Genomic DNA, 13,904 nt, shown 5'->3' with positions numbered 1-13,904 from the left:
AATATGACATATGTCAGAGATGTAATGTGAAATAGAGTCATGGGGATGTATATAATAAGGGGAAAGTTCCCGGAGATTCATATTCCTATTTTCGTGTTTATTTTAATATCATTGGTTTGGTTATGTTCTGTTATAAAGTGAGAGGATTTATTTAATCAAATTAGTCACTGGAGCTACCGAGGATGCAGATATGTTTGGACTAAAATATTACTTTAGCATTATTGTGAATTCATTCAAACATGTTCTAGATAATAACACTGTCATATATCAAGACTTTTAGCACGTCAAAAGATTCCAGACTATCGGTAGATCAGCACATTCAAGTTATGTTATACATTCGGAACTCGACTAGAATTCATACGAAACAGTCTATCTAATAGACTTATGAACTAACTTTTAAATTTATGCGAAATTTAATAAACAATACTAATTTTTTGTATAATTTAGAGAACCAAATTATTTATTGACTTTTACTAACATTATTGGTTTGCTTTTCCGCTACTTAATTTAAGACGATAGAGTCATAGCATATAGTCTTCACTCAAAACATTAAAAACCATTAGGAATTGTTTATGAATATGAATGGTTCATATCTGCAATAACACTGATCAACTGTGATATATTTTACTTACGCTCTTGCTGTCTCTCTTCTTAGATGTACCATAATAATAATAATAATAATAATGACCTTATTTAAAGAGGGTAACACAATTAGCTAAAAACTAATCTACCTTGAGGCCCTCATACAAAGGAATTTATTTATTTAAGCTGCATCTCTGAAGCCACTGAATATATTGGGTTTGGAAGAAGGAAATAGAGTGGGCATTTCTAATCTCAGCTGGAATACTATTCCAGAGCAGAGTTCCAGAGTATTGGAAACTTTTTTTAAATAACTCCTTATTTGGTTTGGGAATTTTATACTGTTTGGTAGACATGGATCGCAGGTGGGGAGTATTACCAGGTAGCCTATACTGGAATAGTGATTGTAAATATTCAGGAGCACTATTCTGAGATATCCTGTACATTAATTTGGCTTTTCTCAAACAGATTCGGTCTTAAATAGGTAATATTTTTAACCTACCAGCTAAACTTTCCTTGCTTTCTTTCTGGATTGATATTAGCCCAAATGCTCTTTTTTGAAGATGTGCCAGCTTTGCTATGTTTTTATCATTTGAATTACCCCATACTGTACTACAGTAGTCCAAATAGGGTTGTATGTAACTGTTATAAAATAGTTTCCTGTGCCTTTCAGGGAGAAAATGTCTTATCCTACTGAGAAGCCATAAACTTGAATTGACTTTTTTACTGGTATGTTTGATATGTTCAGTCCATGATAGGTTATTATCTACCAGAACACCAAGTAGCCTATCATGACAGACTATTTGCAGATTTGTATCCTTCCATGTCAGACATAGTTCATCACTATCAAGATTTGTCCTTCTTTGCCGTGTTGAGATAAGTAATATTTTAGTTTTACCAGTATTTACCACCATGCCATTACATGTGCACCAGTTTTCCAGTTTGTTTAGTGCATTCTGTAAAGAAATTTCGAGCTCATGCTTTGTGTTTTGGATGTCTGACAATGTTGTGTCATCTGCATAGAGATCTGTAGATGATATTGAGTATCTTAGTAAAAGTGGTAGGTCATTAATAAATAAAATGAATAGTAGTGGACCTAGAATTGAGCCTTGTGGTACTCCATATCTAATTGTTTCAGGTTCAGACGGAACATTATTTATGTAAACATGTTGTGTTCTCTCATTTAAGTATGAAGTAAACCATCTAATTGTTCTTTCATCACACTGGTAGATTTTCAGTTTCTTCAAAAGGATTTCATGATCCACCATGTCAAAAGCTTTCCTGAAATCTACAAATACAGTTCCTATTATTCTACCTTGGTCAAGTGCTTGAAGCCATTTATCAGTTAGGGGAGATCAAGGCAGTCTCACAGGAATGGTTCTGTCTAAAGCCTGATTGATTAGGGTGTAACAGCAAGTGTTTGGTTAAATATGACATGAATGAGTCATGGACATGTTTTTCAATCAATTTTGACAAGTTTGGTAGTATTGAGATTGGTCGGTAGTTATCAGCATCATCCTTAGAACCAGATTTGTGAATAGGAGTTACTTTTGCAGTTTTCCATATTTTGGGGACAGATGAGGTTGCAATACTTAAATTAATTATGAATGTTATGCTATCTACAATAGCAAAGGCAGAAGATTTAATGAGTCGTGGACCAATCTGATCAAGTCCTGTAGCTTTCTTGGTATCAAGTTCACTGAGACATTTTTTAACAAAGTTTTTTGACACTGGTGGGATAGAGAAACGTACCTCCTTTGAGATTTTACTGCTGCAGAACTTTTTCAGTTCATTAAAGTTGTTTTCTATCACTGGCTCTTTTAACTTTGTGGTAATGTTGATGAAAAAATCATTGAAAACATTTGCAATGTCAGTTTCATCAGTGACTATGGTGTCATTTACCAGAAGTGAGTGAATTTTATTTGTCTGTTTTTTGTGCGTTCCTCCAGTGAGTTCATTGAAGACTTTCCAAATGGAGTTTGTGTTGCTCTTTTTGTTTTCAAGTAATGATTGATAATAAGTTTTTTTAGCTTTTTTGATCATACTTGTTATTTTATTTCTCCATACTTTATATTGTGCATGGTTTTCCAAAATGCTGCTTCGAGATTTAGGAGGTCCGAACGTTTCGGATGGCTAAAGGGAATTCTTTTCATATTCGATAGTCTTTTTTATAATTGTAATCTCTTTAACAGTGTCGCGGAAGAAGGGTGTAAAAAGCAAATGTTTTCAAAATACCTTAAAGCGTCATCCGGATGTTACTGTTCCCATCCCTCACCTAATTTTCCATCCCTTAGCTTAATTTCACTGTTTCCGGTAAAGATAGTTTCAACATCAGTCTTTTGATTGCATCAATACGTAACAAAGTGCAATATGTTTTGTTTTTTGTAGTATATATCACATCGATATTTACACGCGAGACTTACGTGTATAATGTATACGTAGGCGTAATGAATAAATTTACGTAAAATTTTGGCAATGGGAAATTACGGATTGCATGATTTCCGAATTATTTTCTTCATTGAGAAAGCAAATTTTTAAAACTAATGGGACATGTTTATGGTACGTAGATAACGAATGTGTTTATTTTATAGCTAGAAATGCTATAACACTCGGCGCAACGTCCCTGGATGTTGTGGACGGAAAGTTTCAGATGAGCGAATGAGCGGAAGTCGTATCGGATTGGTGCTATATCTGATGGTACATTAATGTGTATCAAACAACATGGAAACGGATGAAATGAATAGATGAACACACACCCAATAATCGTCCCTCAGTATCAGCACAGGTTTGGGTTATTTATCAGACTAGTGCACGGTATGTTCGATCTCGTTTCTATGCAGACATCTTATCATTTGTTTTTCTCCAGTTGAATATAATTTACAATCGCGAGCTCTACGTCCGATTTTGAAGTTTTATAGCCATATCATTTACATTTCGTAGTGTTGGGCCTAAGTAGATCAAATGTTGTAATATTGCCAAAGCTGGGAAATATTCGATTTTGAATACCATCATGCAGAGCAAAATTAATATCTGCACTGACCAACACCTACAAAATATTTTGTTCAATAAATAAGTGACCCTATTAAAAGCAAAAAGCATGAAATTATTACTTCAAATTTTTCTAAAGTCAAAATGTAATGTCAGTTTATTGCTATGAATGTATGCATTAATTATGTTTTTATCTCTTTGTACATTCTCCCTGAATAAGTAGGCGTATTATACGGCATATTATAGTAATGATAATAATTATCTAAACACAAAACTATGGATTATGTCTTTGAAAAACATGCATTTTTACTGAATGTATCACGCTTTGATGTCCATTATAGCCGCACTCATTCATGACCTTATATTGAATATATATGAACCTGTTAAGAGCTAAGCGAGTAATTATCTATATAATAAAACGTATTACTCAATTACAATTTTGATATGTCTTGTGGCACTGATGTGTGTATTTTGTGCAAGGAATTTTCCTCGCTTTTTTGCATTCCAATTATTGGCTAGGATCTGTACAAGATATATATGGAATCGTCAGGGCCCCATATTATAAGAAATAAATTGTTCCTCCTTGTCTGTGATTATTGTTGATTAAACAGGCTTAAAAAGATATGTACCCTGCCCAGGTGTGACTGTCAATTTATTTTGACACAAATATATAATTGCAGGAGACGGGTTTGGGGGGTGTTAGACTGTAACTGAAAGACATTTCTCAATGGAAATATACTTAATGACTGAAACTGTCAGCTGTTTGAACATACATTATTTTTAGCAATAGACGAATTATGGGAATAAAAGAAAATTTAAGAGATAACAATGGTTCTTTGCCTTATTTAGAGCACACAGTGGCTAATATATTGACTGTATTGATATACTAATTATCAACGGTGATATACTAATTATCAACGGTGATATACTAATTATCAACGGCTAAAATATAATTAAAAATGTTATTAACTTTTGATGGAGCCAATATCTATTCGACTCATAAATCATAATATATTTATAAAATCAGTAACAATCTGAAGCAGTAATTGTGCGAATTACAATTTGTATGGTTATTACGTTATCATATTACTGCATATGGTCCAAAGTAATTGTGCGAATTACAATTTGTATGGTTATTACGTTATCACATTACTGCATACGGTCCAAAACATGATTTTCCACGGGATATGTATTTGTGTATCATTAATTTTGTTTGTTTTGTTTAAACTAGTGACTATGCTTGAGGGTCGATTTACATTTAGCTAGCCTATTTTCCAGCTCAAGGTAAGTTTACATGGATAGCCCTAAAGGTTTCATTTCTACCCCTTTAGTTGGATTACTGTCAAGCATTCAGCCAGTGCTTCCAAATATTTCAGTAGTACGTATTATATTCTGAAGAACATTACTATTTACATATGCATTTGAGATCATTTCATCTTTTGGAGCGTAAAGTTGTCTGACAAGTGCTAGTTGCATTCCTAATTGACATTACGCGATAACCATAATATATGGTTTCGTTACTGTTAGATTATTATATGTTATTGAATGTTTAGTTACGGTTTGAATCCATATCAAAATGACCACTGGAATCCACATCAAAATGATCAATGACCTCAAGTTTTAGATTTACTCTAGAAAGTACTGTTGAGTTTAACGAAACGATGATGCAATCACTAATAACTCTTGTCATACCTTTGTTGCACAACATTAAATTGCATTTATCAAGACCAAACTTTCAGGATTGTCAGTTGGTATTTATAAAATCCTGATAAAATATTTCAATAAGCCCCAGTACGGTCTTTTAAAAATCATACATCATTATTTATGAATACTTGTAGTTATGGCTTACATAACATACTAACTGGACTCTGTGTAAAATATTTATATGGCCTCAATTTAAACATCTGAGCCAACAATTTCGTTCTATCGCGAGATATATTAATGTGGCTAGTTTTACGGAGTTCGATAACTGCCATTACTCTTACTAATCGGTTCTATAAAAAAAATCAACATTTGAATTGCTATGGTAAATAACATAGACCTGGAAACCTTGTTGATATTTTTCCTTCGTTTTCAGTAATTCATATCATGGTCCTACTAGCCTCCCCTATAGCCACGCCCTTTAATACTGTTTGAATCTTTAATGCATGCTATTTAATCTATTTCAGCTATGCTCAACATTTCTTGAAAGCTAAGAGTAGTCAGCTGTCACGTGTACATACAAGCATGTGCACGCATGATCATGTAATCCTAATATTTTCTGTTGCAACTCATTGAATATTGGCTTAGGTCGACATAATAATGAAGGATAACATAAAAGTGAAAACGGAGAACACTACTGTCCTGACCGAGCCATCATAGTCTACAAATATATTAGACTTTCTTTTATTTTTGAAGATTCCAACACAGATGCTCAATTAAACTTGAATAGATTTATTTTTATTAACAAGATTAATTAATCCATTTTCAAGATTAAATGACAATGCTAGACCCGATTCAGTCTTCAGACATTGCTATTTTTGCCGTCTTTTCATTCACGTTAATTTATATTGCTTGAAAACACATATTCTTGTCATCAGTCCTTTCTTCATTATCCTCCATCTTAATCTATTTCAGTTATATTCTATTCTCAGTATGCTTTTATAAAAAATGTTTTCTAATGTCATGGTGTTTGTTTTTATAATCATATAATTATATGTTTTTTATCTTATAGATGTTGTCTAATGTTGTAAAGCGCTTAGAGCTTCTAAAGATTAGGCGCTATACAAAGTCCTCATTATTATTATTATTATTATTATCTTCCTATGCTTATCATAATCAGTGACACACAAAACTAAATTCTATATGTACGTATAAATGTTTTATACGGTCAGGCAAAATAGTTTATTTTAAAGTGTACTCATATGTCATTTGCATATTATTGGTACCTCATGGATAAATATATGGATTGTTTTAAGATCTGATAATTTAATACTAATTTATAGGAATGTGAAATTCACTTCCTCTTGGATGAAACAACTGACATAAACAGCAATTTAAAATTAAAACTCACAATATGTTGTTCATTTTAAATTTGGTTATGATATTTTGTGACATGTGGCGTTTTAGACTTTTGTGGGTTTTGTGGTTCATATATATATATATATATATATATATATATATATATATATATATATATATATATATATATATAGATAGATAGATAGATAGATAGATAGATAGATAGATAGACAGACAGACAGATAGATAGATAGATAGATATAGATATACAGACACAAACTCTTCCTACCTTCTGTATTTTCTGACTAGCAGAGAATCGAAAACCACAAGTCTTTTATTTATTACACATCTAAAAAAACCCTTATGATAAATTTCACTCTTCACTCGTTGTTGACAATGTGCTCCAACATCCACTTCATTGTGTTGGTGCTTGCATGTATTAACATTATGTTTAAACTACTAATATTCCATTAAATCTGCTTCCCCACTAATTGTGCAAGATTAATTACCTCAGACATTGAATGTTAAGCCGGGACATCTACAACATTCAGGTAACCAACCGTAACTACCTTTCAGAGCTATCTGCCATGTTTATTTTACTGCAAATGTACGTGTAACCTTTGTGTGTCCCTATCTAATGCAGAGTTATTAATTATTATCATAAAATATGCTTGCATTTGACATCTCCTTTCTTAGGTACATAATAGTAAAACAATCCAATTAATGATCGGTAACAATGTCTCTTAGAGATGATTAGTAGAAACCTGTGTATGTATTTCCATACCCGCTGGCTATATGCTTGTCATTATTTCCATACCCGCTGGCTATATGCTTGTCATTATTTCCATACCCTCTGGCTATATGCTTGTCATTATTTCCATACCCGCTGGCTATATGCTTGTCATTATTTCCATACCCTCTGGCTATATGCTTGTCATTATTTCCATACCCGCTGGCTATATGCTTGTCATTATTTCCATACCCGCTGGCTATATGCTAGTCAATATTTCCTTACCCTCTGGCTATATGCTTGTCATTATTTTCATACCCGCTGGCCATATGCTTGTCATTATTTCCATACCCGCTGGCTATATGCTTGTCATTATTTCCATACCCGCTGACTATATGCTTGTCATTATTTCCATACCAGCTGGCTATATGCTTGTCATTATTTCCATACCCTCTGGCTATATGCTTGTCATTATTTCCATACCCGCTGGCTATATGCTTGTCATAATTTCCATACCCGCTGGCTATATGCTTGTAATTATTTCCATACCAGCTGGCTATATGCTTGTCATTATTTCCATACCCGCTGGCTATATGCTAGTCAATATTTCCTTACCCTCTGGCTATATGCTTGTCATTATTTTCATACCCGCTGACTATATGCTTGTCATTATTTCCATACCCTCTGGCTATATGCTTGTCATTATTTCCATACCCGCTGACTATATGCTTGTCATCATTTCCATACCCGCTGACTATATGCTTGTCATTATTTCCATACCCTCTGGCTATATGCTTGTCATTATTTCCATACCCGCTGACTATATGCTTGTCATCATTTCCATACCCGCTGACTATATGCTTGTCATTATTTCCATACCTCTGGCTATATGCTTGTCATCATTTCCATACCCGCTGACTATATGCTTGTCATTATTTCCATACCCGCTGGCTATATGCTTGTCATTATTTCCATACCCGCTGGCTATATGCTTGTCATTATTTCCATACCCGCTGGCTATATGCTTGTCATTATTTCCATACCCTCTGGCTATATGCTTGTCATTATTTCCATACCCGCTGACTATATGCTTGTCATCATTTCCATACCCTCTGGCTATATGCTTGTCATTATTTCCATACCTTCTGGCTATATGCTTGTCATTATTTCCATACCCTCTGGCTATATGCTTGTCATTATTTCCATACCTCTGGCTATATGCTTGTCATTATTTCCATACCCGCTGGCTATATGCTAGTCAATATTTCCTTACCCTCTGGCTATATGCTTGTCATTATTTCCATACCCGCTGACTATATGCTTGTCATTATTTCCATACCCGCTGATTATATGCTTGTCATTATTTCCATACCCGCTGGCTATATGCTTGTCGTTATTTCCATACCCGCTGGCTATATGCTTGTCATTATTTCCATACCCTCTGGCTATATGCTTGTCATTATTTCCATACCCGCTGGCTATATGCTTGTCATTATTTCCATACCCGCTGACTACATGCTGGTCATTATTTCCATACCCGCTGGCTATATGCTTGTCATTATTTCCATACCCGCTGGCTATATGCTTGTCATTATTTCCATACCCTCTGGCTATATGCTTGTCATTATTTCCATACTCGCTGACTATATGCTTGTCATCATTTCCATACCCTCTGGCTATATGCTTGTCATTATTTCCATACCCGCTGGCTATATGCTTGTCATTATTTCCATACCCTCTGGCTATATGCTTGTCATTATTTCCATACCCGCTGACTATATGCTTGTCATCATTTCCATACCCGCTGACTATATGCTTGTCATTATTTCCATACCCTCTGGCTATATGCTTGTCATTATTTCCATACCTCTGGCTATATGCTTGTCATTATTTCCATACCCGCTGACTATATGCTTGTCATTATTTCCATACCCGCTGACTACATGCTTGTCATTATTTCCATACCCTCTGGCTATATGCTTGTCATTATTTCCATACCCTCTGGCTATATGCTTGTCATTATTTCCATACCTCTGGCTATATGCTTGTCATTATTTCCATACCCTCTGGCTATATGCTTGTCATTATTTCCATACCCTCTGGCTATATGCTTGTTATTATTTCCATACCCTCTGGCTATATGCTTGTCATTATTTCCATACCAGCTGACTATATGCTTGTCATTATTTCCATACCTCTGGCTATATGCTTGTCATTACGACATTTTCCCTGGTTGCTTGTCAGTAAGATAAATAAACAGTAAATGACGCATATGTCTTGAAATTAGCATACTCTTATTTCAGCTACAGGTACCATGTCGTGCAGTTATCCCTAATTTTCTTGTAAAACTTGGTTAAGAGTTACTCTCAGATAAATCCATTATCTCGAGTTGTAGGTCACGTGTCTAGTAAAATGACATTTATATGTTATACATTGTCGACACGTGATAAAATGTTGATTGCCACAGTATTATTTATCCTATGTTTTATTCAATTCCCGGATAATATATCTTAAATTGCACAAGAGATGGTCTAATATATTTTCTTGTTTATGCCAAACATATGTCAGCTACTTAAACTGATGAGTGCATGTTTTAATTAACCATTTCGGCACGCCTACCCCAAATTGTCAGTTGACTTAAATAAACAAAATAATTCAAAGAAATACGAAAATATGCATGTTAGGCCCCATTATAAATTGTTTCTTTTTTCTAACTTATGACCAGTCAACTCATTTACCTTCTAATTATAATACAAATGTTAGAGCAGAAAATCCTTCTTTGGCTTTGGTTAGGAGCAACACGGTACCATTTAGATTTTGAAGAATTCCTTCTTTGGACACGAATCGTGCCTTTTCTGTTACTACATTCAGCTATGTATATTGAATATGTATTATATCATTTGTTGACTTTTCGTGATGATTATATGTTACATGCATTGTGTTTTGTACCTGACGACTGACATTTATTTGCAAATCATATAGCTAATACTTGTCATTGATTGTGGATTAAATATTCAGATACATATTAACGTAAAGATGTTTGCCTGAATCTGAGATAAGACTCATTCTTGATTCTGACCTTAGAATAATATAGATTCTAAAATTCTTTTAAATTATAGATTATTTTTGCAAAATGGTAATCGCGACTTAGGTGTAGTAGAGGGGTCCACAATCTTGTTTATATAATAATAATTAATTCTTGCCGTAACATCTCAAGTAGAATCAGTCTTAATGTTGTGTTCAGTTTTACATTTGGGTGGACTTATTTACTCATATTGTTATGCACCGGAAATACAAAGTGCTCATTCATACTATCCTTTTACTGGAACATTAATTTGGAATTATAGTGAATGCAGAAGATGGCATGTACGATTATATTATTGTGATAAATCAAAAACTGTTAGAACATCGTCGCACTTAAGGCCACTTTCATATTAGCACATTTTAGACTATAGGCACATCAACACACTCAAAGTGATATTTCATTGGAACACTAATGGAATTCAGTTGGAATGTTATATATTTGGTCTTCTTATAGAACTTTTAGGATTATTTGAGATTTACTTCGCAAGACTATAAGTTCACTTGAAATTTGCACTTTATATTCTAGAAAAATAAGTAATTTCTTGAATTTTACAAAACTTTGCTGGTTTTCCCTCTTTTCTCTTACTTAGTTGAAGACCATATATTTGTAACAGTCAACCATAGCTACTGCGGCTACTACTACTACTACTAATTAGTAAAAGAAGAAATGAAGGAAGAAGAATGATAAGCTGAGATGTTCATAGAACAGCGACTTACAGTGTCTGATATTACTCTTCGATAACGTCAAACGAATCCTGAACAGGAAATGGTGTACTTGATGGAGTGTTTCTAAAATTAGCAACTGAAGATCCATTTATATTTCGTAGTTTTTATCAAGATATTTCCACATTGAGAGTACTATGCATATAATTTGCTTTCAGCTTAGTTATGGCTCAACGAAATTAGCTATTTAATGAATTCGGTATAGATTAAAATTACTGCTGCAATTCTTAACTGTCAATATCATTTCTTTATGCTTACCATGCTCCTTACTATCATTGTATTTAGTACTTTTAGAACTGCAATTTTATTACATATATCAAGATGCTTGTACTAACAAGATGAAATAATTAAAAAGTAAACTAAAACCATATAGTGACAAATAAATGCAAAACATTTATGATTATTCTATTAAGATTAATCCATGGACATAGGTCAATAATCTGTTCTTAGTATGGCACCAGATATTCAAAGGATTAAATTATCTCTCCTTAACTTCCATATGTATAAGATGAATGTATGCGTTCAGTGGCTGATGTAACAAACTTGTACTAATAGAGCAAAATGTGACGCAAATAAGTCAAAACGTATATAGTCATTTTATTTAGAGAAACATGTACAGGATCCAAGAAATTTTTTGAATGGCACTGCCATCATAAATATACTTCTTTATTGATATTAATATATTTTTGTGGCGATCATCTTTAACAATTCCTTATTTATTTCTGATAGACCTGGTTATATTTGTAATGAATTCAAAATATTTTGATAGGGTGTCTTGGGAAAATGTACAATCGTAATATTCAAGAGAGTTATCAATTTCCCATGACAAAAACATTAGCCTCAAGCCTTTGAAGCATTCGCACATTGAGAACAAAGATTCATTCCTAAGGTGGGCCTTGCTCTCTTTTCTCAAAAGACGAATACATCAATGGCATAAATACACAATCGTTACGAAGATATGGTCATTTATGTCCATTTGTCCATTTGTCCAGGCATTCTTGTGTCTGGCCATGTAATCGTCAAACTCGCCCACTTACCACTTCAACGGCATCGTCGCCAAAAGAGTGAGTTGTGGTCATAGGTGGTATTATGTGTCATGCAAATACAGTTATTGGGTTGAAGGGTTTGAGGGTAGGTACAAATTGATCAAGATTTAAAATGTTGTATGTGGAACAAAGGGAAATTTGTGACGAATCAGATTACTAGTTTTAAGTTATTTAATCATATAACAGGACGGTTCAAAACTTAATTGAAACATTGCAAAAGAACATTTCATCTGCAAAATATACACCACTTTGACTGGAACTTTTCAAGCGAAAAGACAGTTTGAACATTTCTAACCTTTTCAAGAACCCACGAGCATAGTAATATGTAAAAGTACAGATTAGAAAATAAATTAAAACCATTTTAATAAAGTTACCCTTAATCGATAGAGAGATTAAGCAATACATGATTAATGTAAGAAAATACATTGAAATAATCTGAATTAGAAAATAAATCATTAAACACACACACACACAAACACACAGACACACACACAGACATATATATATATATATATATATATATATATATATAGACGCACTGTAACATTTTAAGAGTAACAATCATATTTTCATTCCAAAGAAGTGTAGTCAGTTATGATATTTAAAACTAACTGTTACACATGAAGGAAAATATGATAATTGCAAAGGGGAGATATAAAGGTAAATGCATAAAACCATTCTGAATGCAAATAATTTATTACATGTTAATACATCTTGAGCATAGACTCGGGCAAATACACGAATAACGAGAAAACGATTTCTGAGTTACAGTAAAAGGTTGGTTTTCACTCTGTACATGCATAAGAACAACAGACCTGCAAAATTACCTAAACCACAGGGGTTATTTAATCTGTATACGGACTCGAATACGTGTTATCGGTTTGCCTTGTTAACAAACAATTTCACAACGCCTGTCTGTTTAGCTATTTACACATGACGTGCACCATTCTCCACCACTTATCAGGATTGTAAGTTGAATTATATTCCACGGATCAATTCATTATGAACGTTACATCATTATTGTCAAGGTTTATGATTAAGCTGTATATTTTAATTGCTTAAATATCTTGGTTTTTATGATCTAAGTGCAACGACTGTTATTAAATCAACCCGATCCACAATATACACTCAGATAACCCCTGGTCACACCAAGGAAAATATGACAGCATTGAATATTACTTTTTCCAATTACAGATCACAAAAGGGTATGCCTGTTCCCATTCCCATTCGATTCAAACATTCCAAATAAAATGTCATAATTTATAAATTCAATTTTGAGTATTTATGAACGACATCTAATAACAAAGAACTTAGAAATACATGATCATGGTTTTACTGATTAGTTTTTAGAATGATGATAATCTGATTATAGCATTTGCTGCTGGGGATAGGTCAATTCAAAAAGCTGGTTTTATATAATAGTCAAAGTTTATTAAATTAATTCCAGCTTAAGCGTCTTTATATACACGTATGCTGTGAATTTCCATGTTATCTTTATTAATATGGCATACCTTCAGGGAAGCTTATTCTAGAAGATAACTATTGAATAACATTTTTTACGCTGGCTCTTAGTGAAATAATGGAAGAAAATAGCCTTTCCTTAGTAGGCATTTGAAAAAATACAAAATAACAAACGAAATTTGTAATTGGGAATATAGATAGTAATGTTGTTAATAAGCACATCATTATTTTGACAGTTTAAGATTTAAGGAAATAGGAATGTGAATGGTGTCTCTAACAGGAAGTATTTCTTC

This window comes from Sinohyriopsis cumingii, chromosome 15 (genome assembly GCF_028554795.1).
Source record: "Sinohyriopsis cumingii isolate HCF-2022 chromosome 15, ASM2855479v2, whole genome shotgun sequence".
NCBI classification, from domain to species: domain Eukaryota; kingdom Metazoa; phylum Mollusca; class Bivalvia; order Unionida; family Unionidae; genus Sinohyriopsis; species Sinohyriopsis cumingii.
Note: the sequence above shows the minus strand (reverse complement) of the source record.